Consider the following 26,506-nt stretch of genomic DNA (forward strand, 5'->3'; position numbering starts at 1 on the left):
GGGGGGGAGGGGAGGGGGACATAAGCCAGGCCTTGAAGGAGAAGGAAGCTCTGCAGCAGGGAAGAGGAAGGGGAGAATGGGTCAGGCAAGAGTTGGGGGCAGCCCAAGCAAAAACTCCAAAGTTATAGGAGCAGAGGGCAGGGGCAGAGATGTGCCCAGTCTTGGGGCTAGCAACTGGGCGAATGGGGGGGGGGGTCTGCCTTGGTTATGTCATTGACTTTCAAGTCTCTTTGGTTCCTGAGACCCCATTTTCCTCATCTAAGATAAAGGGACGAGAGGGAGCAATAGAGATTGGATGGCACTCTAAGGTTCCTTCTCACCCTATGGTACTGAACTAGAGATAGGAGATGGACTTTGAGTTCAAGGTCAATGCTTTGTGTTTTAGGAAATTGCTGAAGAAAAAAATTACAGGAGAAAAACCTGCAATGAAAGGTGTCCTTGGGGAATTATGGAATATTAGCATTAGAAGGAAGATTAGGCATTCCCAGGTAGGGAAACTGAGTCCCAGAAAGAGAAAAAGGGGTGACCCAAGGCCACAAGGCAGACTTGAGAGACTGGAATGCGGGCTGGCATACAGGGTCCAGAAGACCAACATTTTCCCTCATCAAGACAGGAGAGGGAGAGATGGATGGTATCCCTCGAGCTGGGATGGGGCCCCCCTGGCCCTGGGCCCGGGTCCTTGCCAGATCTGGGATCAGGAATTGCCCTAACAGACAACCCTGTTCGGACTTGCTCACCACGGCTCCATGGAAAAATGCCTGCAGTCTGGGGTGGGGGACAGGGGGCAGGCAGGGAGGACTCTCTTGGCACCAGTATCAGGATGGAGAAAGAGCTGAGCCCTGGCCTGGGGAGGGGGTGGCCTCTCTTCTTGTGGTGGGGAGAGACACAAAAAACAGCCTTCCAGGTTTAGGAAGAAAGAACTCATGGGCAGAAAGAGCCCTGGATGGGGACCACAAACAGACTAATTTTCCTGGGCCTCAGTTTCCCCCCATCTACAGAATGAGGGGATTGGACTGGATATGACTGCAGAGATTCCTTTCAGATCTAAATTCTGAGATTCTAATCCTTCCTAGAGGACTTGGCTTTGCAAGGTTCCCTCCTATGTTAAAAGGCCATTCTCAAGCCACTTAGGGGAGATTATAGAACAAAGGCCTAGCGGAGGTTGCAGAAACAGTGGATATTGGCAGGCACTTGGGATGGTTGACTATAAAAAGAGGGGTGGAAGGAGGAGGGGTGACATGATACCTAAAGTCTCCTCCAGCTATAAATCCCAGGCTCCTGTGTTTGTTTGACAGCTGGGTCCTGGTTTCAACCTCCAGCCCCATTAGAGAGAGGATTCCGGCTGAGTCCCAGAGTGGGGAGAGACTGGGGGTGTTTCCTCTAGCCTGGGGAAGTCAGGTTTCTCTGAGCCTCCATTCCTATCACCTCTGTGAAATGGGTATGATCCTTGGATTGTCTGCTTCTCAGGAAAGCATTTTATAAACATGAAAATTTCCCAAAACAATATTTGCTAGTTTTATAGGAAGCAAGGGTTGGAGAGCAGCCTTGGTTTCCCCCATCAGTAAAATGGAATTGGATATTCAGGACCCTTCTGGCTCCATATCCTAGAACTTTTGGGACCACCTTTTAGGGAGAGAGGGCTGAGGGAGGTGGAAAGGGGGGGGCTGAACTATGGGGTAGGGGGAGAGTAAAGCCAGGGGTCAGGGCGGGGCTTGGGGCGGAAGGCTTCATGGGATGGCTCAGCCTCCGTTTACATTCCCAGGCTGCCGGGTAAACATTTACACTGGGCCTCAGCTCCGAATACTTTCTCCAGAACAGGAAGTCAGGGCCTGCCAGGTCCAGGCCTAGAATGGAGCATCAGGAGAGCCAGGCCAGAGCTAGCCAAGGGAGTGGACAGATAGTTCAGTGGCTAGAATTGGATCAGCATAGGGGCTTCCCAATGCTGAGCAGGGGTGGATGGGATTGGCAGTGTGCATTGAGATCCCACTGCTTTGTGTGGAAAAACAGATGCTGGACCTGGGGATCATACTGAGAATCTAAGAGGTGAAAAGAACCTTAAAGACCACTGAAACCCAGAGGTCCACATCACCCAAGGGGTCCATGGGGTATCCAAGGGGTCCATGGATAAATTTCAAGGAGTCCAGAAATTTGGATGGGAGGGAGGGAAAATATCTTTATTGTCATTTTTTACTACCTTCTAACTGATATTTAGCATTTCCTTTTATGAATGTAGGCAGTGGGAAGGGATCCATCCCATAGGTTTCCCTAGACTGTCACAGGGATCTCTGACATACACACAAAATGAATAAGATGTCCCATTCTACTCCCAACCCCTGACCTTGGGCAAGTAACTTAACCCTGATTGCCTTGCATCCAGGGTCACCTTCAGTCATCCCAATCTATATCTGGCTACTGGATCTAGATAACTCTGGAGGAGAAAATGAGGCAGGTGACTTAACACAGCATCCCCCTCACTCAAATCCAATTTGTGCTTGTCATGACATCACCTCTTTGATGTCATGGTCTTCAAGAATGAAGGACAAACACCACTATATATGAAGCACTGTGTTAAGTGCCTATATCAACATTGTTTCATTTGATCCTAACAACCCTTCAGGATATGTGCTGCTATTATTCCCATTTATAATTAAGGAAATTGAGGCAGGCAGCATTCCCAGGGTCACATAGCTAGTCTGAGGCAGGACTGGAACTCAAATCTTCCTGACTTCAGACCCAGTATTCTATCTACTATGTCTCCTAGCTGTCTCCAGTGCTGGAGGGGAAACTTCAAGACCATCTAGAAGTCTGACCCTTTCATTTTACAGATGAGAAAACTGAGACAGAGAAGGGAAGGGACTTGCCCAGTGGTGGCAAGAACCAGAATCAGAATCCATGTTTTTGGACTCTTAAGTGGAGGATTCTTTCTCTTCCCCCCTCCTCCCCTGATTCAAAAGGGTCTATCAGGTTGACATCTTTCTTTCTGAAGCAGTAGGTAAAGAAATCCATCTCCACCTCTGAGCCCAGGCTCATCTGGTCCTCCAGGGTCACCAAGGTGAAGGGGCATTGGCTCCAGGGAAAGATCATGCCAAACTCTGTCTAGTAGCTTCTCTTGGCTCTACCATCCCCCCTCCCCCAATCAACATTGATTGGTAGAGACACATAAGCATTCAGGGGGCAAAATTTTGAAGGATGGAGGTAGGCTTGTTAGTAGAAGAACCCAGGTTCTCTTTAGGGATCTAGGGCAGGAGGTGGATGGCTCAACTCCTTTCCCACTTGACCTCTCTCCCTTACAGCAATCCATCCTCTCAGCTTTGAAACTCCACCCTGGAGTTGAGCTGTCTTCACTGATGAGTGAGTGTAAATTTACCTGACTCACTCTTCCACTGGCCCCAGACCAAACCATGTTTCTCATCTATAAAAGAATCCATCTAGGCCATCATAGCCATCTGCCCTGATGCCACATGTGCAGCCCTTCCTCCCAAAGCCCTCATTCCCCCACCACACCACGCTCTGGGAGTAGTCATCAGCTCAACATCATCATTGCTTCCAGACAGCACATGACAGTGACTGCCCAGTGGACCAACTCACTCTGGAGCTCTTCAGATGAGACCTCCCTTCCCTGGCCACCACTCCCCCAAAAGTGTTGTTTTTTCTTATTAGAATGTAAATTCCAGTGTGAACTGGAATGGCCATCACGGAAAGCAATTTGAAATGACAGCAAAATGAAGTTACTAAAAGATTGATACTTTTGGCTCTGGGCATCCACTGCTAGGTGAATATTCCAAAAAGGTCATTGATGAAAAAACAAAAAAATAAAAAACATCCAGTTACAATGAAATTGTTATGGCAACCCTTGGTAGGGTAGCCAAGAACTGGGAACAAAATCCCACTGATTGGGGAAAGTCAAAGTGTGATACAGAATGCTTTAGAAAAAATACAAAGCTGGGGCGGCTAGGTGGTGTAGTGGATAAAGCACTGGCCCTGGAGTCAGGAGTACCTGGGTTCAAATCCAGTCTCAGACACTTAATAATTATCTAGCTGTGTGGCCTTAGGCAAGCCACTTAACCCCATTTGCCTTGCAAAAACCTAAATTAAAAAAAACCAAAACCACCAAGCTGCCTGTCAGTCTGTCCCAAGACTGATATACAAATTTGGTCAGTGATGAACTCCAAGGTTAGAGGCAACTTATCCTATGACCCCCCCCACCCTCCTCTCTCCACATGCCTGCCATCTTATCCTCCAGCATCATGCCTAATCCCACTTGACAATGAATCAATCAATAAGCATTTATTAACATCCTACTATGTGCCAGGAGACCATGACACAGCAGGTACAATGCCAGCCAGACTTGGAATCCAGCCTCAGACTCTTACTGGCTGAGTGACCCTGGGCAAATCACCTAACTTCTCTTTGCCTCAGTTTACCTAATGATAATAATAATAGTAATAATAATAATAACAATAGTATCTACCTCATTGGGTTATTGTGAGGATCGAGTGAGATCACATTTGTAAAACAGGTGGCCATCATGGCCACCATGGAAAGCAATTTGAAATGCTTATTTAAAATGCTTATCCCCTTGGAATGACAAATACAAAGAATGAAACAATTCCTATTTTCTTTTGGGGTTTTTTTGCAAGGCATTGGGTTAGTTAAATGACTTGCCCAAGGTCACACAGTTAAGTATTAAGTGTCTGAGGCCACATTGAACCCAGGTATTCCTGACTCCAGAACTGGTGTGCGCTCTCTCTATACACACACACACACACACACACACACACACACACACACACACACACACTGTGTCACCTAGCTGCTCCTAACAATTCCCATTTCAAGGAGATTAATCCCATTGAAGGGACAGGTATTTTCCTATTGTATGTCTTATATACATATATTTATGTACATATATATAGTGTATATATATATATATGTTATATATGTATATCTTATATTTATATATGTATATAGATATATATACACTTGTCTCCCCAGTTTATATGTGTATGTAACTGTGTCTATCATTATAGGTTTATATGTGTTTATGTGTATATTATATAGATAGGTTATATATGTGCATATATATATATATATATACTTGTCTCTGTATCATTAAATGTATAATGTATGTGTACATATGTGTATATATGCTTATCTCTCTCATTTGTTTATATATATAAATAGAAATATATCATTATATGCATATATGTATGTGCATGATTTCATAGACATCTTATATGTGTATATACGCTATATATCTGTCATTAATCTGTGTATATATATATGTGTATCATTATAGGTGTATGTGTTTTATGTGTTATATATTATATATGAACATACACTTTGTCTCACAAGTTTTGTGTATGTATGTATGAATTTGAATATGTGTCATGTATATATATGAGCACATTTTATATATAATATGCATGTGTGTTTATGGGTATGTATATAAATATAAATCTGCACATCCAGTAAAATGCATATAGATGCATATATTTTATAGACATACACTAGTCTCCCAACTTGATGTGTATGTAAATATAAATATGCATGTGTCAGTATTAAGGAGGGGGTCAGTATCCAGTAAGGCAGGCACCGAGATGGGAGACCAACTGTTGGTGTGAAGAGCAGAGAGTTCTCAGCCACTCTGGCCACATCACACAGCTCAAGACGGAGCAGTTATGTCCAAGGAGATCAGAAAAAAATCAGGTCCAGGTTTTGAAGAACTTTAAAAGCTAAACAAGGGAGTTTATATTTGAACCTAGAAGCAAAAGTCAGCCACTGGAGTTTATTGAATAAGGAAGTAGCGTGGTCAGATTTTTGTTTAAGGAAAATCATACCTGCTTCATTACCATATTTCTCTTCCCCACCACAGTAGGAATCTTGAGTTGAGTCCGGGGACTGAGGTGACCACAAACTTATAAAATACAACTTAAGCTAAAAGCTCAAAGTTCATGAGATCTGGGTTTGCATTGAGAATCATGCAGGAACAAGGAGATGATAGTTCTCAGTAATGGGAATCATATTTTAGGTAGTGCATGGACAGATTGGCAGAGGGACTAGAGATCAGGTCGTAAGACTCAAGATAACCTAGGGGCAGCCAAGTGGCCCAGTGGATAGAGTTCCAGCTCTGGAGTTGGGAGGACCTGAGATAGTTAGCCTAGAAGAGAAGAGGAAAAGGACAAGACTTTATATGGCATACATAGTCAGCTAGGTTTACAGTCTGACTGATCATCCCTTACTCTTTTTTTTTTATTTTGCAAGGCAGTGGGGTTAAGTGGCTTGCCCAGGGCCACACGGCTAGGTAATTATTAAGTGTCTGAGGTCAGATTTGAACCCAGGTACTACTGACTCCAAGGCCAGTGCTCTATTTACTGTACCACCTAGCCGCCCAATCCTTTATTTTTTTAAAGGCAGTTGGGGTTAAATGACTTGCCCAGGGTCACACAGCTAGTGTTTGAGGTAGAATTTGAACTCGGGTCCTCCTGACTGCAAGGAGAAGGGGTGGCACATGCTCCATCCACTGCCCCTATTCTCAAGGGCATGGATTATCTGTTGCCTTTCTTTGTATTGCCAAGGCTTAACATAATATTGAGCACACAGTAGGCATTTAATAAATACTTATTGACTGATGGACTATCCAAGCAGATTTTAAGTCTTATAAATTTTACTTCTTTAGCTCTTGCATGAGGCAGCCATGTGGCGCACTGGATAGAGTGCTGAGCCTAGAGTCAGGATTTGAGTTTGAATCCAGCCTCAGACATTCACTAGCCATCTTGCTCCTGGGTCATTCTGCCCTCAGCCTCCATCTCCCTCAGTTGCCTCAACTGTAAAATGACAATAATCATAACATCTCTCAGGTTGCTGTGAGGATCACGTGAGATGATATTTGTAAGTTATTATTCACTCCTGTCTCTCTGGGACTCTATTTGGGTTTCTTGGCAAAGAGGCTGGAGTGGTCTGCCATTTCCTTTAGCTCATTTGAGACAGATGAGAAAACTGAGGTAAACAGGGTTCAAGGACACACAGCTAGTGTCTGAGGCCAGATTTGAACTCCAAAAGATGAGTCTTCCTGATCCCAGACTCTGTGCTCTATCTGTATCTGCCACCTAGTTGCCCCAATATTTGCAAACCATAAAGTGCTATTACTTAGCCAGTTACTATTAACTTACATTGATTATGTTTGTACTTTGATTCATAATTGTACTTGCCATCTCCTCCAACAGAAGCCTCCTTAGGGCAAGGATTGTTTCTTTTTTTGTCTTTCTACCCTTAGAGCCTATGACTGGGTCTGACACAGAGCAGGTCATATTGGTTGAAAACATAAGAATTAGGGTCTGTCATCCTGTCTTCTGGAAAACTGCTTGTCTTCCAATATTTGCAAGGTTAAAGAAATTATTTTTTCCTACTATATTTTTCTCCTTCCTTCTCCTCATCTCTACAGAACCTGGAGGTACCAGCTGAGTTGTGTGAAGAGAAGAGCAGATGGGAGGAGGGAGAAGACCCTTTTCTGGTCTCCTCAGCTTAAAAGCACCTTCCCAGGGCTTTGTCTCAGATAGCTTCTGGGGGGTGGGGGTCTGTGAAGAGCAACAGGAGGAAGGCCAGGTCTTCCAGGAGTGGGTAAGGAGAGCAGCCACATCTCTATGGCCTAAAGATTAAACAGGAATTTCCTCAAATAGCCCTGTGAGCATCACCATGACCAAAGCAATTATGATTGGAGAAACTGAAGCTCAACCAGCAAATTTGAGGTCACATAAGCTCCCAAGTTTCCAAGGCTAAATTGGAACCCGGAGTCCAATGTTTTACTTTGTTTTGTTTGTTTTTCCATGGTGATATCACTTGCTTTGGGCTCACCTATACTAAATCTGCTCATTGTTATGAATTCCCAAGTAGCCCTCTTCTTAGAAAAACCTTCCCTAGAGGAAGGGACAAAAGGAAGGAAGAAACTGAGGAAAGAAGGAGTTGTATTCCCCCCTCCCCCGAGGCCAGGAGAGAAAGGAGAGCTGGGGAGTAAGTGGAGGACTCTGCTGTGGCTGCTGTCCCTCATCCCTTGTTTGTTCAGCTGAAGGGGCAAATTTGTCCTGTGGGGCCCCCTAGGCAGGACCAGGACTAATGACAGCATCTCCTAGGACTAGGAATGTCAGACCCGGAAGGCATCTTACAAATGCCAGAGCTAAAAGGGAACTAGAATATCAGAGAAGGAGGAAGGGATCTGAGAACGTGGAAGACAGGTCCTTAAAGAGATCATCTAATTTCCTTCCCATTTTACAGTTGGAAAAATTGAGGTGGAACAACTTTCCCCAAGACCACACAAAGAGGACTCAAATCCAGTCCTTCCAACTGGAAGCCCAGTGGACTCTCTCTCACTGAAAGAGAGGTCTGGAGGGAGGCAGCAAGAAAGGGCTTCTCACCCACCCTAGCTGTCCAGCAGGGGAGTGAGCAGCCTCAACTCCTTGTCTTTGGAGGTCTTCAAGTTTAGGGTGGATGATGACATCTTTGAGATACTTGTGACAGTTTTCTTAACCAGGGTCCAGAATTGCTGTGTTTTTTAAAAAATACTGTGATAACTGCATTTCAGTATAATTAGTTTCCTTTTTAATCCTGGAGATTTTATTTTATGCATTTAAAAACACTTCTGAAAAGGGGGTCCAGTCATCACCCCAGCTGTGGACAGAGGGGTCCAGAATACATACAAAACAAGGTTAAGAACTTCTGAAGGGGGATATTCTCCTGCTCCAGCACAAGGACAACCAGACCAGGACAACCTCTGAAGAAGTCCTTTCTAGATCTGAGATCTAGATTTAGCTCCAAGAGCTTGGGGGCAGCAGAATTTAAGGCCCCAGTTGTCTGGGATCTGAAGAATGACTAGCACTTCCTCCCCTCCTTCCCCAACTGAGCAGGCCCTCCCTAAGATTCAAACAGATGCACAATGAGAGAACAGGCTGGAGAGGGAGCAAGAGGGCCAGGAGTCCAGGCTCTGATCTCAGATGTGCCCTCAATGCAATGGGTGATCCTGGGTGAATACTTTTCTAGAATCATGGGCAGAGCCAAAGAGGACCTCAAAAGTCATGGACCCCAAATCCCTCATTGCATAAATAAGGAAACTGATACAAGGACTAAGTTGCAAAATCAGGATCTGTGCCTGTCTTGATATTCAGCTCATCTTTCTCTGACTCTCTGGATTTTAGTTTTCCCAGCTTTAAAATAAAGGGATACGTGGCTTGTTTTGGTTTTTTGTTGATAGTTTTGATATTGTTTTGTATTTACAGAGGTGGAGAACCATGGATGCAGACCATTGCATCAAGTCAGAAATGTTGACATGCTGGCTGACCTGCTTTTTTCCTCTAATTTTTATTCTTTGTTATAGGGGATGGCTCCTGGAATGCAGGGAGAGAGGTGGTGGTGGTGGTGGTGGTGCTGCTGCTGCTTGTGTGTGTGTGTGTGTGTATTTGGAAATGAAGGTAATGTAAAAGCGAGAGATAATTCTTTTTAATGAGGATTGGACTGAGGAACAGCATTGTTTAGTAGAAAGAACATTGACTTCAGAGTCAGAGCAGATTGGAAGAATGCTTATTGCCAATAGGACCTAACCCCTCTTTGACCTCAGTTTCCCTATCTATAAAATAAAAGGACTGTACTTAATGATCATTAAAGATTCCTTTTAACCCTAATGAGGAATAGAGAATAGGATGGCTCCACAATATCTTGCTTCCTGAGAGCTGATTATACGATTCAGTGATGGAGGCAACCTTATAAATCATCACTCTTTATAATAATATGGGTATTGTTTAGTTGTGTCTATATGTGTATTTATAGGCAGTTTGAAGGCACAGTGGATGGAGCATCAGCCCTGGAATCAGGAAGACCTAAATCAAATGTGGTCTCAAACATTTACTAGGTGTGTGATTTTGGGCAAATCACTTATCCCTGTTTGCCCCAGTTTCCCTATCTGTAAAAGAGCTGGAGAAGGAAACGGCAAACCATTTCAGTTGTCCTTACCAAAAAAATACGAAATGGGTTCACAGAGAGTTGAACATAACTGAAATGACTCAACCACAACAATGTAAGAGTGTGTGTGTATGTGTGTGTTAATAGTTAAATCTGGCATTCAATAAGGTCAAAGAAGGGCCCAGGGTCAAAGAAATAATGGTACAGAAACTAGGGGTTTAGTGCTGTGGTCAGGTAGCTGAAGAGCTGAGACTGAAGCTAGACTTGTGAAAGGAGATACAAGGAGGTCAGTTTAGGGTGGCTTCAGGAAAAGCCCCTGGTCTCCAGAGCCAGCCCCAAGGAGAAGGAGCTGAGACTTGGGACTCTGAGTCACAACCTAGGTTGTTCATCTCTTCATTACGTGCTCTATTAATAGCAGGATTCTCCCCAGCAAGGAAATTCTGTATCAGTCAATCCCTGCTTTGGGGAAAGGGCAGCTCTACCTAGGCTGGTACTTTGCCTCCGTCTGAAAGAGAATTAGTTGTTCCACGGGATGGGAAGCAGGGAGGAGTGAGGGACTGGCTGGGAGTTGAGGAAACCGGACATTGGCCCAGCTCCTTCTGTCTGAGCTCTTGGCTTGTAATGATGGTGTTATCTTTGGCGAGAACTGGTTCCCAGAAGGTGGGACTCACCTGTGTTCTGACATCATCAACCCAAGGACACTGTCCTAATCTGAAGAGAAGGGTTTGGGACAGAATCCCTCACTGGTCCCCTCCGGATCAGCTGAGACCTGATGACAACTGGTGCTCCCTTCTCCTTTCATCCATCTAGATAATCCAGAACTGATGGCATGCTCCAAGATAGATGAGATAAGAGGAGAAAATGGTCCCCACTGTCCCTGCCTGCAGGAGGGGCTTAGCTGGAAGCACTCATGATCTCCAGCCATGTGGTCCACAGTATCTCCAGCAGGACACTGGATGTAGATAATAGACATAGGATAGTGCTTGTAGACAGGAGAGCTGATCCCCATCTGACTCCGTCTGACTCCCTGACCTCCAGCCTTATGTCCTTGCTGTGGGCCTCTGCTTCTCTGTCTATATAATGGATAGTCATAGTTGGGGAGAAGCAAAGGAGAAAGAGAATGGTGGTCAAGAAGATAACCTGCCCTGAGCCTTGTTCCCTTCCCCCTCTACACCAAGAGGCCCAGTGCAGGGCCCTGAGAAGCTGAGAACCTTGGTACCTGAGACCCCCTGCGCCCAGTGAGGGTGGGGGTAGAACTGTGCCTGGAATGCCGGTCCCCTACCATGAGCCAGCCTTCAATATCAGGTCTGGGGGTGAGGGGAAGAAATTGTTGGGAGGGGGTAGGCAGCACCAGGACCTGATAAGGTTCTTGTAACAATGGGGCCTTTCTCCTCGGGGGGTCACCCAACAGGTTTCTCTCTGGCACAGTCTCCCTGCCTGCCTGCCCATTTTGAGTCGTTAGCAAGGCTGGTCTCAGGCTATAAACCAGGAATTTGGGGGCGAAGGCTGCCTCCTTCCCCATCCCAAGAAGCTAGTGTGAAATAGAGAGCTGAGGCTCTCTGTAGCACTGTGGGCAAAATTCAAACCGCAGTTTCTCCCCCTCTACAAATGAGTGGGGCTGATCTAAGCAAACTTGAAGAGCCCCTCCAATTTTTTATCCTATGAACTCTAAGTTGACAGGGCTATGTGTGTGTGTGTGGGGTTGCTAATGGGACTTGGAGGACTTGGCTGTTCCTCCAGCCTGGCATTCCTGCCTCTTCTCACTGCCCTCTTCTAAAAGCAACATCCCTGACCAGGAAAGAGATAGTGGCAGGGGTAGAGGAAGGATGAGGACATTAGGTAGAATTCCAAACAAACTCCCAGAATCCTAGGAAATCAGAACTAACAGGATCCATAAAGACTATTCAATTTTTTTTTTAGGTTTTTGCAAGGCAAATGGGGTTAAGTGGCTTGCCCAAGGCCACACAGCTAGGTAATTATTAAGTGTCTGAGACCGGATTTGAACCCAGGTATTCCTGACTCCAGGGCTGGTGCTTTATCCACTGTGCCACCTAGCTGCCCCAATCTATTCAGTTTTGACAGAGAGGAACTGAAGCCCCAGAAAAAAGCCCTTAGGTCAGTGGCTGAGCTGGGTCTTGGTCTCCAGCCTCCTGACTCCCTTCCCTGTTTAGGGTGGCTTCCTCCCTCCACTATGCCAACCTCTTAAGGCTCCAGTATCAGAGAGTTCCCCACCCTTATCCCTTTATATCTCTTTCAATATAGCAGCATGTTATAATGGAAAGGGTACTGGATGTGGAGTCCAAGGATGTGAGTTTGAATCTTGGCTGTGCCACTTACTAACCATATAACCCTTGGAAAAATCCCTTCCCCTCTCTGGCCTTCAAAATGAAGCTAGAGGGTGTTGAAGAGCCCTTTCAGCTTTAAATTGTACTCAGTCTGTTTTTTTTGACATCAGCAAATCTGTACCTTCACACAGACACAGGTCTGAATAGGGATGCCTTTATAATGTGGTCCCCTTCCATAGCATAAACAGACTTGCAGACTTGAAAGTATATCAGAAAAATTGTGGTGAGTCTAATATAAGGAGAACCTGGATTGCAGTGCTGCTATTTACTAAATTGGGAGATCTAGAAAAATCATGATTTCTCTAAGACTCAATTTCCTCATCTGTAAAGTAGGGAGAAATGGGGCAGTGGACAGAGAGCTGAAGGAGTCAGGAAGGAAGGTCTTCTTTGCTGTGTGACCCTGGGCGAGTCTCTGCTCCATCAAAGCCTCAGTTTGTCTCTCTCTATAAAATGGGTGTAAAGATACTTTTTAGTATCTTTCCTTCACAGGATTGTTGAAAGCTCCAACCAAGGAGCTTTGCAAAACTTTAATACATTCTATAACTGTCAGTTATCATCATTATTACCTTTCTTTCAGGACATGGTGAATATAAAGCATTTAAGAGAGTATCAAATACTATTTAATTGGATAGAAAAGAATGAGCATTTAAGAGACTACAGTGGATAGGACTCTGGGACTGGAGTTAGGAAGGTCTGAGTTCAAATCTAGCCACAGACACTAGTTGTGTAACCCTGGTCAAGTCATTTAACCCTGTTTGCCTCAGTTTCCTCATCTGTAAAATGAGATGGAGAAGGAAATGACAAGCCACCCCAGTTTCTTTCCCAAGAAAAATCCCAAATGGGTTCATGAAATTTGGGAAGGATTCTTAAATGAGATGAGTGTCAGCCAGAGGTAAATGGGAAAGGAAGCAGATGGTGCCATGATGGAAAGGGGAGACAGAGAAATTTGAAGGAATTATGGTTCAGCCCCCATGCTGGACCTTCTTTCTGGCTCTAGATGGGCTCCTTGGGGTCAGAAGCACCATCAATTCTTGGGCCCTAGCTGGACCAAGGTCTAGAACATGGGATTGGTCATCCCCTGGTTTTTGATATCCATGTCCCTCAGGTACTTCAGCTTCCTTATAGGGTCCAAGATGTTGAATGAGGCATGGGGACCATAGCAAGGGGTGCAATCCTGGCCTCTAGAAATGGGGGGGGGGGGTCACTGAGCCAGGGAAGGGGGCAGCTCATAATGGTTCTCATCAAGAGGCTGGATGATACTGTCCTGGCCTACCAAAAACCTATTTAATGTGCCAAAAGTCCAAGGATGGTTTTGAAATTTTACTAGCTGAAATCCACATTTTGAGATTTTGAGTACACTCTATACCAGAAAGAAACCCTGACTAAAGACACTGAAAGGGAGAATTTTACAGCTGAAAGACTATCAAGTCTAGATTCCTCTTTTTATGAAAGAAAAACAATCTTACAGAAGACATTAGGGCATTGAAGTATACTAGAAAGGGCACTGGCTTTGGAGTCAGAGAACTTGAGGGGTAAATCTTGGCTTTTGGGGGATGATTTACCTTCTCTGGTTCTCAGTTTCCCGCTGTCAATAATGCCCTCCCTCCCTTTCTTCACTCACAAAGCCTCAATTCTGGTTCAGATCCATCCTCTCAACTGAATCACTACTTGGTTCCCCGGCCTCAGGTCTAGGTCTCGGTCTCTCTCTCTCTCTCTCTCTCTCTCTCTCTCTCCCCACCTTTTCAAACCCATCTTCTTTCCAGCTGCCAAAGTCATTTTCCTAAAGCAAGCGTGACTATGCCACTCCCCTACTCAATAAACTCCATTTGATGTTTTGGCATCAAATGCAAACTCCCATTATTTGCCATTTAAATCTCTTCACAACCTGATATCACTCCTTTGTATAAGCTATGTTCTGGCCAAATGGGCCCTCTGGGGGTTTCTCAAACAGAGTTGGTCTCCCACCTCCAAGCCTTTGCTCAGTCTATTCCCCATGCCAGGAATGCCTTTCTTCTCCTCTGCCTCTTAAAATCCCAAACTTCTTGGAAAACTCAGCTTGGGTACCACCTCCTCCATCCCCACCCTTTCCAGCTGCTCCCCCCAATTACTTTGTTTTCCTTTTGTTAATATTTTGTGTTTGCTTATATAGGTGCAGGTTGTTTCCCTTGATGAAATGTAAACCCCTTCAGGGCAAGGACTGCAGTTTCTTCTGTTTGTATCCTCAGGAGACTGAGCAGAGAGGCTGCCACATAGTAGGGACTAAATGAATCCCTGCTGATAGATTGACAGATTGATGTGAGAGGAGAGATGGCAGCTGTGCCTTGACTCCATCCTCAGAACAGAGGGGAATGAGCCGTGGGAGTCCGTGAGTCAGGAAGACTGCAGGCAGGGCGGGCGGGCAGGGGCAGCTAGAAGCTGCTAATTACCTCCCTTGCCAACACCTGCAGGCATCATTAGCCCCATGGAAAGATGCCTGAGAAATACCAACAGCAACCCCACCAGCCTGTCGGTTCTGAGATAAGCTGAGGCCCCAGAGCTTAGCATCTGCCCATCTCAGTCACCCTACCAGCTCCAAGAGGAACCCACTGAGTCCAGGGGAGTCACTCCTGCCTCCAAGGATCTAGCCCAAGAGAACACCAGCCTTCTCTTCCAAGGCAGAACTCTGCTGTTGGCAGAGGGATGGGGACTTTCCTTGTCCTCAGGGAAGGCACACCAGGACCCTTATCCTGAAAAGTTGTATCAGGTGGGGATCTTCTCTGGTCCAAGGGTGCTCCTGTGGTTTGGATAGAGAGAGCCTGGGTGGTATTGGCAGAATCCTGAGGGGGCACAGACAGGGGCACCAGCTCTAGAAGCCCATCAGGAGATGCCCCAGCCCAGGGCTGAGCCCAGTCTGTCCCAGGGACAGTCTGGGAAGGGACACTCCCACATGGAATACAGTTTCAGTGGTACCCAAAGGTGCTTCTTCCCTGAGATCCCTTTCTTCCCTTCAAAACATGGGAGCCAAAAATGGTGGCATGAATAAGGCATCATTAGCTGAGCAGAGGGTATCCATAGTCCCTCTTTCAACACACCTGTCTTGAAGACCTTAGAGTTCCTAGGCCTAGACTTTGCCAACCTGGAGGTGGGGGTGGGGGGAAGCCAGTCTGGGCCTGCCCTCATGGGGTTAATCTAGGAGGAGATTAGGAGGATCACAACATCAAAAGATCATAAAACCATAGTTGTAAGGCAGCTCCAAAGAACCATTTTACAGATGAGAAAAATAAGGCCTAGCAAGGTCAAGGGACTGGTTCAAGGTCACCTGAAAGGTAAGCTGAGACTTGAACCTTGGTCCCCTGACTCCAAACCCATTACTTTTTCCAATGAATTATACATCCTCTTGGTATAACCAGGCCTCCTTACACTGGGGGAGACCAGGCTGTCATTGCAGAATGTGTTCATTCAGAGCCTCAGGTCAAGAGGCTGTGAGTGGCCTTCAAGGCCCCATTCATAGCCACCTCCTCCAGGGAACCCTCTCTGACCAGACACACCAAACCAGTAAGTGCCTCTCCCATTTTTAAGTGCTTCTCACCTTTTCAGACTGGATTGAGGGCTCAATTTCTAATAGGCTGGTTTTTACTGTAAATAATCACTATCACAAGCATGCCCCTCTCTCTCACTTTTATAATGTCATTTGAATATACGTCCATTTTCTCATCCCTTCCTCACAATCAGGTAATGAAAGTATGATTATTGGGCCCATTTCATAGAGGGTGACAAATGAGTCTCGGAGAGATGGTAAGATTTACTGAGGGTTACACAGAACCAGGTGTCAAACCTGGAGCTTCATGATATCACCATCTTGTCCCCTCTTTGTTAGCCAGAGTCCAGGTTTCTTCTCTAATTTTTTCTAGGAAATGGGGCCAAGGATGAGAGTAACCTGTGATCCACCAGGGCCTAGAATTGTGTACCATTTATGGGATCACAGAATTTAGAGCTGGAACTGGACCTTAGTGATCTTCTCATTCAATGCCTACGTTTTACAATGAGAAAACATAAGTTAAAATGATGCCTAGCAAAGGATTGTCCCATGTCTGATAGCCCTGCTCCTGCCTGGTTAACTTCCAAGAAGCCATTCTGGCCATTGCTCCCCAGCCCCACTGGCCCCCTCTACCTCTTCACACCTCTACCCTTCACACCTCTCTAGCCAGTACATTCTGCAGGGCTATCCCCAAGATCTCTGCCAAGAAAATCCCAAGTGGGGTCACGAAGAACAAGACACAACTGAAAACAACTGATAGCATTCCTTTTCCCTTTATCCCAACACACTTCCAGCTCACCTGGCTTGCTCCAACCCAAGTTAGGATGGGATCTTGCTTTCTGAATCTATGGGCTCTGGAGGTGTTCTGTCATAAGAGACAAGTCTAACATAATTGGAGAGAACACTAGACTGGGAGTTAGGCATCCTGGGCCTGATCAGGGCTCTGCTGAAATCAGTTTTTGAGAGTTGATAGTTAAATTTTCAGCCTGAGCATTGAAGGCTTGGAAAATCATCAGACATACAAATCAGGGCTTGGTTTGTTATTTTATTGATTATCTCAGTTAAAGAAGGTGATAGAGAAAATGTTAATGCAGATTAAACTTCAGAGTGACAGGGCTACTTTTTCTTTGAAAATCCAGTTAAACATTTCCCAGCTTACCTCCGCCTGGGTCTGAGCCCTGACTTTGCCATGGACTCATTCTGTAATCCTGAACAAACCTGGCAGTGTGCAAGATCTGAGAAGCCAACTTGTCTTCCAGTCCCCCTCACTTAGGACCCAGGGGAAGGAAGTTAACTTGCCCAAAGTCACACATGGTGGAGATTTGGTCAGTGGTCCTTGGATTCCATTATCAGATGCTTTCCCCAGCTCTACCATAATGCTTCCCACATCCCAACTACACTGCTCTGGATGGGTCCTAACCTGAACCAAGGGAGAATAAGCTTTCAAGCCAAGAGAACCTGAGGAATGTAATCCAACCCTTTTCTTCAATAGATAAGGATAAAATCGTTCCAGAAGAAAGAACTTCTCTAGAGAACCAAGGGTCTCTACAGAATCCTCCTCCTGCCTGGAAAATAGAAAACCTTGCCCTAGATGACCTCTGGTGTTCCCTCCAGGTCTATGGGCTTAATCCTGGCTCTCATTGACTTTGGACTTTTGGAACCCATCATCTTTTCCTTTCCTCAAGCCTTAGGGAGTCCTGGGGTGTCAGGAGTTGTTACCTTATTAATGGATGAAGTGAGGGACTTCAGTCCACAGGGATTGGCATTCACTGGGAGACACCCATTTTTAGAAGTAGGTCAAGAGAGAACTGAAGAAATCAAACTATGGGGGGGGGGACAGAGAATCTTGAAAACGTCAAGAAACAAGTTAGAACTGAATCAGAAATCTGAGAACTTGCTCAAACTCACCTCTTTTCCCCCCTCCATTTTTAATTCTCATTTGTTCTCTTCCTTAGTATGGGTTTTATGCCACAAAGCATGGATCTGTTCCTTAAACTGGAAGCTCTCTGAGGGTATAAGGCAGGGTCTGCTCCTCCATCTAGCTCAAAACTCAGCTAGGAGAGTTTTGTCTAGATTTGTAGACTTGAATTTCTTTCATTTATTGAAATTCAGATGTCAGAGTCTTCCTGTGGGTCGGACACTGGGAGTTATACAGTAATCATAACAGAATCTCAGAGCAGACAGAGACATCTGAGGACATCTATTTGACGGCTATGTGACCCTGCAGGTCACCTAATAACCTCCCAAGGCCCCCCCAGACCATTCTCCAAGACTCCTCAGTTGTAAGGGGGTGCTGACCTGAGCTGGTAAAGGGGGCTCCCTTATAGCGATGAAATCACAGGTCCCAGTCCAAAAATAATAAAAACAATAGACACAGACAAGAGGAGAAGTCATGAAGGGGCTGTGGTCTGCTCTGGTGGAGGGAACAAGGGGAGTGGCCAAGGAGTCGATTTGGGCTCCATGTAAGGAAAAACTTCCGAAGCGTCCAAGTTCTCCCAAAGTGGAAGGAGCCTCTTCCATGGGAGGCTGAACAAGCACTTCTCGGGGCAAGAGCAAAAGGGTCCAGGTCAGCCCAGAAGGACTTGGGTTAGGGAACCCTTTGTGCCCTGAGCCCTTCCAAGCTCCCTGCTTCATTGGTGAGCAGGGACACAAGCCAACATTTCTCCTGGCCCATCTATCTGGTTTACAGAGAACCTTGACATCCATGTTCTCATTTGAGCCTCATAAAAAGCTTCAGTGGGCAGGTATTGCCAGAAGGATTGTCCTGATCTGGCTGAGAAGAGAAAGGGTCAGAGAGGTACAATGATTTTCCCAAGGTCACACAGGACCAGACCTCAAACCAGATCCTTGGACACAACCCCCCCACCCCCATACATCCATTCTTTCCACTACATTTCTCAGTCTCACTAATGGGGGCCTAGTTCCCTTAAGCATCATGCCAGGGAGGGGACTCCTTTACAGTAAGAACAGTCTTACCAATAAGAAACAAGTTTCTTAGCCCACAAAAAAAAGCTGTTCTGCTCCTCATCCTCCTTCCTTTCCTCCCTCCCTTTCTCCTAGAGTCCTCTGGCTTTGCTAAGTCCTGTCCCAGAGGAGAGCCCCCTTCCTTCAGCCCCTCTGAGGGGACTAGCTTGCACAGGGAGTTCTAAGCCAGCTGGGAGTGGGCAATAGGAAACAGAAAGGAAAGGGTAACCCAACAGGAATAGCAAGGAACATGCGATTTTTCGGGGGGAGAAAACCAACAACATCTGGACAGCCAGCTGTTTCCGATGCTCTGTCTGTTGGGGCCTGGGTACATGGAGGCCGCTCTGCAGGGGGGAGGGGGGTCTGGCCAGACGGCAGAGGCCTGGCTTGTCTCGGATGAGACTGGGGACAAAACCTGAGAGTCTATGGACTGGGGTGGGGGGGGAGGAGTGCAAACTGACAGAGGGTTGTGGGGGGTGAGAAAAGGTGGAGATGGAACCACATAACCAGAGAATCTAGCACATTTCCAGGCTTTGGAAGGTGCTCTCTCCTCCTGGGATGCCCTCCCCACCCCTGTCATCTCTCTAGTTCTTCCCCATCCTTATCCTGGTCTACTCAGTCTCAATCAGTACCATATACTTTGGGGTAAGTTGTCTGGAAGGCGTCTCCCCTCGGGTAGGGTAAGGGAGTTGAATCTGATGAGCCATGTGGAGAAGCTTCACCTGACTGTCCCAGTCCAGATGAGACTCAAACCTCACCTTACACTGGAAGTTGTCAACGTCCTCTTCCACCTGGCTTGTGGACTGTCTGAATGAGAAATCTGAGAACTTGCTCAAACTCACCTCTTTTCCCCTCCATGTTTAATTCTCATTTGTTCTCTTCCTTACTATGGGTTTTATGGCACAGAGCCTGGATCTGTTCCTTAAACTGGAAGCTCTCTGAGGGTATGAGGCAGGGCCTGCTCCTCCATCTAGCTCAAAACTCAGCTAGGAGAGTTGGGTCTAGATTTGTAGACTTGAATTTCTTTCATTTATCGAAATTCAGATGTCAGAGTCTTCCTGTGGGTCGGGCACTGGGAGTTATACAGTAATCATAACAGAATCTCAGAGTGGACAGAGACGTCCGAGGACATCTATCTAAAACTGACGTGACATCCAAGTTGATGTGTCTATTGAATATGACTGGTGACAAGGAGCTCACCACCTTTAGAAACTCATCCTGCTTTGGCAGTCAGCAGTGGGGTCAGGAGCTTAGGCAGGGATAACTTGGGGCTTTTGCTCCCCTCTATTCCCTAGACCTTACCCAATGGGGTATAGGGGGTGACTGTTATAACAGAGTCAGACAGAGAGGGTAATTTCTCCATGGTCACATAACCAAACAGGATTGAGAGGGACATTGATTCTTATGATTTAGAGAGGAGGGTACCTTAGAAATTTAACAGATGAGGAAGCCAATACCCAGCAAAGAGAAATGATTGATTAGTCTAAGATCATGCAGCTTAGAAGGAGCAATGTTGGGGTTGCAATTCAGTTCTTCCAGACTGTAAAACTAATGGGATTCCAGAATACCAGAGCTGATGAGAGAGCCTTGGAGTTCCAAGTTATTACCTTATTACCTTACTCCAGAGAGCCTCAGTTTCCCCCTCTGTACAATGAGGAAGGGGGTAGATTCAATAGCCTCTAAGGTCCCTTTGTCAATATAGAATCTGAGGCTCCCTCATGGGAAGGGCACTGGATTGGAAGCCAAAGGAGATGTGGCTATGTGATCTGAGTCAAGGCTTCTCTTCTTTGTCTTGAACTCAGTTCCTTCATCTGTAAAATGGATGGGTTGATATAGAGGGTCTCTAAGGACTGATCCTGCTTTGAGTAGTGTCTAAGTCAAAGATTCTGAAAAGTCTCTGTCCTACACTCAACTGGTACAAATACAATGGGGTTGGAGAGAGTGGAAATCTGAGGGGGAGGGAGAGTGATGTGGAGTGGAAAAAACCTAGTGGGTCCTTGGCATTGGGAAAAGTAGGTGTGTGAGGGGAGGGGTAGAGGGGGTGGAGTTAGGCTAGATCCTCACTTATTTCCTCAGGGCCTCCCCATAAAGTTCCCACCTTGACCAAGCAGCCTTGGCCTGGCAACAGCCCAATGCAGCATCTGGGGCGGGGGAGGGGAGCAGGAGGGAGGTGACAAGATCAGCCTAATTGGGGCTGGCACCGCTGAGCCGCCTGGCCAGAGCCCTGTTGTGGAGGATCCTGAAGGCCTCCCCCATCCATGCACCCAGGCTTTGGGGAATCATTCCTCTGTAGGGCAATTAGAAGAAGCTAGTGGAAGGAATGCTGGATTTGGAATCAGGAGATCTGGATTCGAATTTAAGTTCTGCTGCTTCCTAACTTGTGGGACCTAGGACAGGTCACTTCCTGTTCTGTAAAATGAGAGGTTTGATTAGAGGGTCTTGGTCTCTTCCATCTCTAAATCCAGGGAGAATTTCCTAGAAGCCTGGAAGGAGAGGGGAATCTTAGAGTCATAAGATGCCAAAAAGAGAAAGGGACTACTTCCACTTTCTGGTCCAATGCCTCATTTCTCAGACAAAGAAACTGAGGCTCAGAGAGAGGAAGGGACTCCCCTGAACCAATATAATGAATCAGTGGTAGAGTTGGATCAAGGACCCAATGCTCCCAGCTCCTCCATTTCTTTCCCTTGGACCATCCTGCAGGTGCCCACTTTCCACCTACACACACTCCAGTCAACTAAAAGCAAACCCACATCTGTATGGACTCTGAACCTTTAGCTCATCCCTTTCCCCCTAAACTTTAATTCAGGGAATGAGCCAGAGCCTAGTTCTATGAGCCTTCTAAGCTCTCTGACATTGTGTATTCTAAGATTCCTACCAGCTTTGCCATTCCCTGCACCAAGGTTCCCCAGCTCTGTTCTAAGGTCACTTCTATATGACATTCCACATTCTAAGGTCCCTCCCATCTCTGACTCATGTTCCAAGATCTCTTCAGCTCTGACATTCTTTGTTCCAAGATCTCTCTCAGCTCTGCCATCTCATGTTCTAAGGTCCTTCATATTCCATGGATTTCTCAGATCTGGTATTCTGCAGCTTAGTCTCTTGTTTAGGGATCCAGAACCCATCTTCTCAAAGATCTCAATAATCCCTATCCTTTGCCTCCTAAAAGGCTTCAGACCCCCTTGGTGACTCAGAGTGACCCCACCCCCTCTAGCCCAGTGCCACCTCCCTCTGGGAGCACCTGGCACTCTGGGATTAGGTCATATTTACAGAAGTTCATGAGCAGTGAGCAGGAGGATTTCCCCTAAGCTTGGCCCTAGTCCTCCATCTCTCATTATCTCAAATCTCTGTTTCCTAGATTCCATCCCAACCCTGCCATCCCCCATACTTGGACTGTGGAGACACCCCAACAAACCATTCAGGCTTTTGCCCAGTTTTCCTTTTCGACCCTGGTCTAGCCCCTTCCCTTTCTCTCTGGCCTTCAGATTCCCAGAAGCTACCAAATGAGGCAGTTGAATTGTATGATATAGTCTCCAAGGGCAATCCCCAGCCCTGGGCCGTGTTCAGGGGTTCTGCAGCCTAGGAGAAAAAAAGCATCCAGTCCATTTACTCCAAACTGACAGTGAGTTTTAGGACAGGTTGGTGGAGTGAAAAGAGCCTGGGGTCAAGTCAAAGACCAAGGTTCAAAACCCAGTTCGTCTGCTTGGTATTTACTTGTGCTGCCTTGTACTTGTACTTGTCCTTGGACAAGTTTTGTCCTCTCTGGGTCCTTCTCCTCCTGGTAAACAAGGAGGTTTGGACCACACGACCTTCAACCTCCCCTCCAGCTCCTGATCCCACAGTGTCTTCCTTAACGGCTGTTCCCACCTCTCTGGAACCCTCTTCTCTCCTCCCCAGTTTCACCTGTCAGCTCTCATGTCTTCACACATGTCCCTTTCCTACATCTGAATCTTCCCCATCCTTCAAGGCCCTCATGCTGCTCTGGGAAACCCTTCCTGATTGCCTCAGTCCCACAGCCGACATGTCCACACATTTGAAGAGGGCTTCCTGTCCAGTCTTGCGGTCCTTCCTTCTCCGAGTTTCTTCCCAGCACAACTGCTAACTTGTTCTAGCCTCCCCCCACCATTGTTCTCAGGCTTTTCAGTCTCACTAGCCATAGTAACTTGCATTATATAATTTCCTGTCTTCTACTTTCTAGCTGGTAAGATCCTTCCCCTCTGGACACCAATTTCCCTAAAGGACATTAATTCCAGTTCTTCACTCCCAAGAAGGCATTTAAGAGTCCTCCTCATAGCAACGTTTTGAGATAGAAAGAGGAGGCTGAGACTTTAAGGTCAATTACTTATGTACCAGTCATGACAGGTGCCAGGGATGCAAATACTGATATGAACTAGTCCCTGCCCTCAAGAAGCTATTGAAAAGTCAAAAGGCTTATTACCCAGGGTCCCACAGCTACTAATGGCAGGACTGAGAGTTGAACCCAATTGCTCTGAGTTCAAATCCAGAATCTGTCAGCTACACTATCATTTATGTAAGGGTAGGAGTGGGTAAAGCATCAGAGCTCTGGGTAAGGTTCAGTTGTGCTGAGATTAGCCTAGGATTGAAGGTTATCAGCTATGGCAAGGATGTCTCTATCTACCACTCAGGCTCTATCCCTGAGCCTTGGATTCAGAGATTTGCATTGTAGAGAAAGACAATGGCTTTAGAGCCAGAAGACCTGAGTTCCAGTCTTTGGTTCTGTATCTTGCTTCCTGTGACCTTCAACAAGGTTTTTCTCCTTGGGGAGTCTGGGTGTTCTTCTCTGTAAAGGTTTTTGTAAGGAAGTTAGTTGATTGCCCATCTTAATAACCATAGAGATTGATGCCACTGGAAAGATTTCCAACCAAAAGTGGAATGGATTTAGTTAAAGAGCTGATGGGCTGCCCCTCACTGGAGGCCAGATATTTTGTAGAGGTGAAAGCTTTTTGGCAGAATGGAGACAATGCTGGATTTGGGGGTCACTAAAACCTGATTTTGAATCTTTCCATAGACTTACTGGATGTGGTAACCTGGGGTGAGGATTGAACCTTTCTGGTCCTCATTTATAAAATAGGGATAATATTAACTAATTCAACCTAATGTGAGGAGAAACAAATAAGATTATATATATATATATATATATACACATCTATAAGTATGGATAGATAGCACTTTGTATTTATATAGCTATAAATATGAATATAGATATACAGAGAGATATGTATATTTATATGTGCAGATATAGATAAATATAAATATGCATATTTACAGATAGATAAAGATATCTATATGTATAAGATAGATATGGATATCTACATGGTATATCTATAGATACAGATAGATGTGGATATGCATATCTATGCAGCATCTATATAGATATCCATATCTGTATCCATCTATCAAATCTACATACATACAAAACTTGGAGTGGCATATAGATCTTAGGCATTTTATCTTGGGATGAGGGATGATTGGGTTGGACAAGATGGTCTCTGAGAACCTTTCCAAATCTGAAATTCTGTGATTTTTGTGAAGAACCTCTGACCATGAAGCAGATCACACATTCTTAAGTCATGGGGGGAGGGGGTCCTACATTTGATAAGGCATAGGAGGGAGCATGGCATAGTGGAAAACACCCAGTCTCTAGGGATAAAAGTTGTAGGTTCAGATCCTACTTTCTCTGGGACCTTAGGTAAGTTTTTCAACTTCCCTATGGCTTGGTTTCTTTATCTATAAAGTAAGGAGGTCAGACTAACGCTACACTGTAGCTGGTCCCGGGTTCAGATACTTTATGTCCAAGGGTCCCTTCCAGATCTGACATCCTGTTCTGAGGATGTGAGTATCTCAGAGAGAAAGACAGTCCAGAGAACTGACAGCCAGGGTGGGTCTGGGCTTATTAAAGCCGGTTTCTCCTCACTTTCTCCTTCTGTTCCTCTCCTTTCGCTCTTCTTCTACCCCAGCTCCCTTAGTCTCCGTGGGACATTTCATCCTTGAGAATAGGGATATCACAAGGTAGCTTACGCAGCCCACTGGGATCATAAATAGGAAATTCTCTCTGGGCTCTAGACAAGTTTTTTGGTTGGGTGATGTGGCCCCGAAGGCCTAAAAGTTGTTCACCCTTGTTCCAAATGATCCCGAAGTTCCTATAAAAAGAAAGATCCCTGAGCTGATGTTTTGGGTAAAGCCGCCTGCTGCTCCCCCTGGCTTCCCCAGGTTCTGGAAAGGCCGGGGAAGGTTTCCCCCTTCCAGGCCAGGCCACAGGACCTGCGGACACCCCCCACCCCAGACCCACCGGAATGGGCTTCTCCTGCTCACTGATGCCCCCATGTGGGCGCTGGCTGCAGCGCCCCAGGAGGGGGGGAGGGCCTCGCCCTGGGGGGAGGACACGGTGTCCCCGGGTGAGCAGGCAAAAAGGCAGGCTGGTGACTGGGAACGGGCTGCTGACAGATGTTTACTTCACCACAGCTGGATCTGGGAAGGGGAGCAGGCGGCTACCCCCTCCCGGGCTCCAAGGGGCCCCCGCTGCCCACGACCAAGCCCCTTCCCACCCCGGGAGGGGGGACAAAGGGACAAGGGCTGTGTTTTCCCTGCCCGGCAGGCGGGAAGGGGGTGGGGTGGCAGTGAGAATGGGCAAGGTGGTGGTGTGGTGGTGGTGGTGGTGGTGGGGAACCAGGCTGCGATCGAGGGGTAACCCCAAGAACTCAGGGGCAATCCCTGCTCAGGAGGGACGGAAGGCTTTGACTGGACTCTCTCAGCCTGGCCACAATGAGGGGCAGAGGGAGACCCGGGACCCCAGCCCAGAGCCCTCCCCCACCTCTTAGGCGGTCGAGATCCAAGGAGATCCTTGGGGGCCCTCCTCCGCTGGGGTTCCCGACAAACCTTTCACTTCCCCCCAACACACAAGCAGGCCCCCTCCTCGCATGTCTCGTCTGGCCGCGCCACGGGGACCCCTCCCCTCCCACTCATCCAGACCCCTGTAATCCCCCTCCCCACGCTGACCTTCCAGGCAGACCTTAGTCCAGAGGCTTCGATCCCCTTCCCCACACGCCCCAGGCCGGCCCCCAACCCCTTCTCCTTCCCCCGAAGCCTCCGGCCAGTCCCACCTGGAGAAGTCCCCCGAGCCATCCCCGCCGAGCCCAGCCCTCTTTCCCCCCCGGCCCGGGCCAAGCGCCCTCCTCCTGCGGGGCTCCCCTGCCCGGCCCCCGCCCCCGAGCCGCCCGGCCCGGTCACCAAGGGGTCGCAGCCCCCCGGCCGCGGGCAGGGCGCGCGCTTACCTGGCTCCCGGGCCGCGCTGTCCCTCAGAGGCGCCGGCCGCGGCCGCCCGAGCCCGGCCGGGCCCCGCGGAGCCCTGGGCAGCGCCGCGGCTCCATCCCGCCCGGCCCGGCCCGGAGGGGACGGCCGCGGGGGGGCTGGGCCGGCTGGCCCATGGGGCCGGGGGCCGCCCCGTCCAGTCCCGGCGCCGGCGCCGGCCTCAGCCCCGGGCCCCGGTCATGCCGGGCGTCCTGGACGGCGGCCGATCTGCAGGCGCTCCGCCGGCGGGGCGGCCGAGGGCGCCGGCTCCCCGACGGCGGCCGGCTCCGCTGGGGCTCGAGCTGGGGCTCCGTCCGGCCCGCCTCGCCCGCCCTGGCGCTCTCCCGGCTCTGCGGCTCCCCCGGGGCGGCGGGGCTCCGCCGCAGGAGGCTCGGAGCGCGCGGGGGGCGGAGCCGGGGGCGGCCCG

General features: G+C 47.5%; 1 protein-coding gene across 1 annotated transcript in view; it reads right to left on the bottom strand.

Moving 5' to 3' along the window:
- NRTN (neurturin) overlaps positions 1-26,123 on the bottom strand; it is a 36,432-nt gene extending 10,309 nt beyond the window's left edge. Inside the window, exon 1 of the mRNA XM_074199915.1 lies at positions 26,064-26,123. The gene's annotated coding sequence lies outside the window, so the exon portion shown is untranslated. The remainder of the gene's footprint in view (positions 1-26,063) is intronic.
- Between the last annotated feature and the right edge of the window lie 383 nt (positions 26,124-26,506).

Source organism: Macrotis lagotis, chromosome X (assembly GCF_037893015.1).
Source record: "Macrotis lagotis isolate mMagLag1 chromosome X, bilby.v1.9.chrom.fasta, whole genome shotgun sequence".
Classification (NCBI taxonomy): Eukaryota; Metazoa; Chordata; class Mammalia; order Peramelemorphia; family Peramelidae; genus Macrotis; species Macrotis lagotis.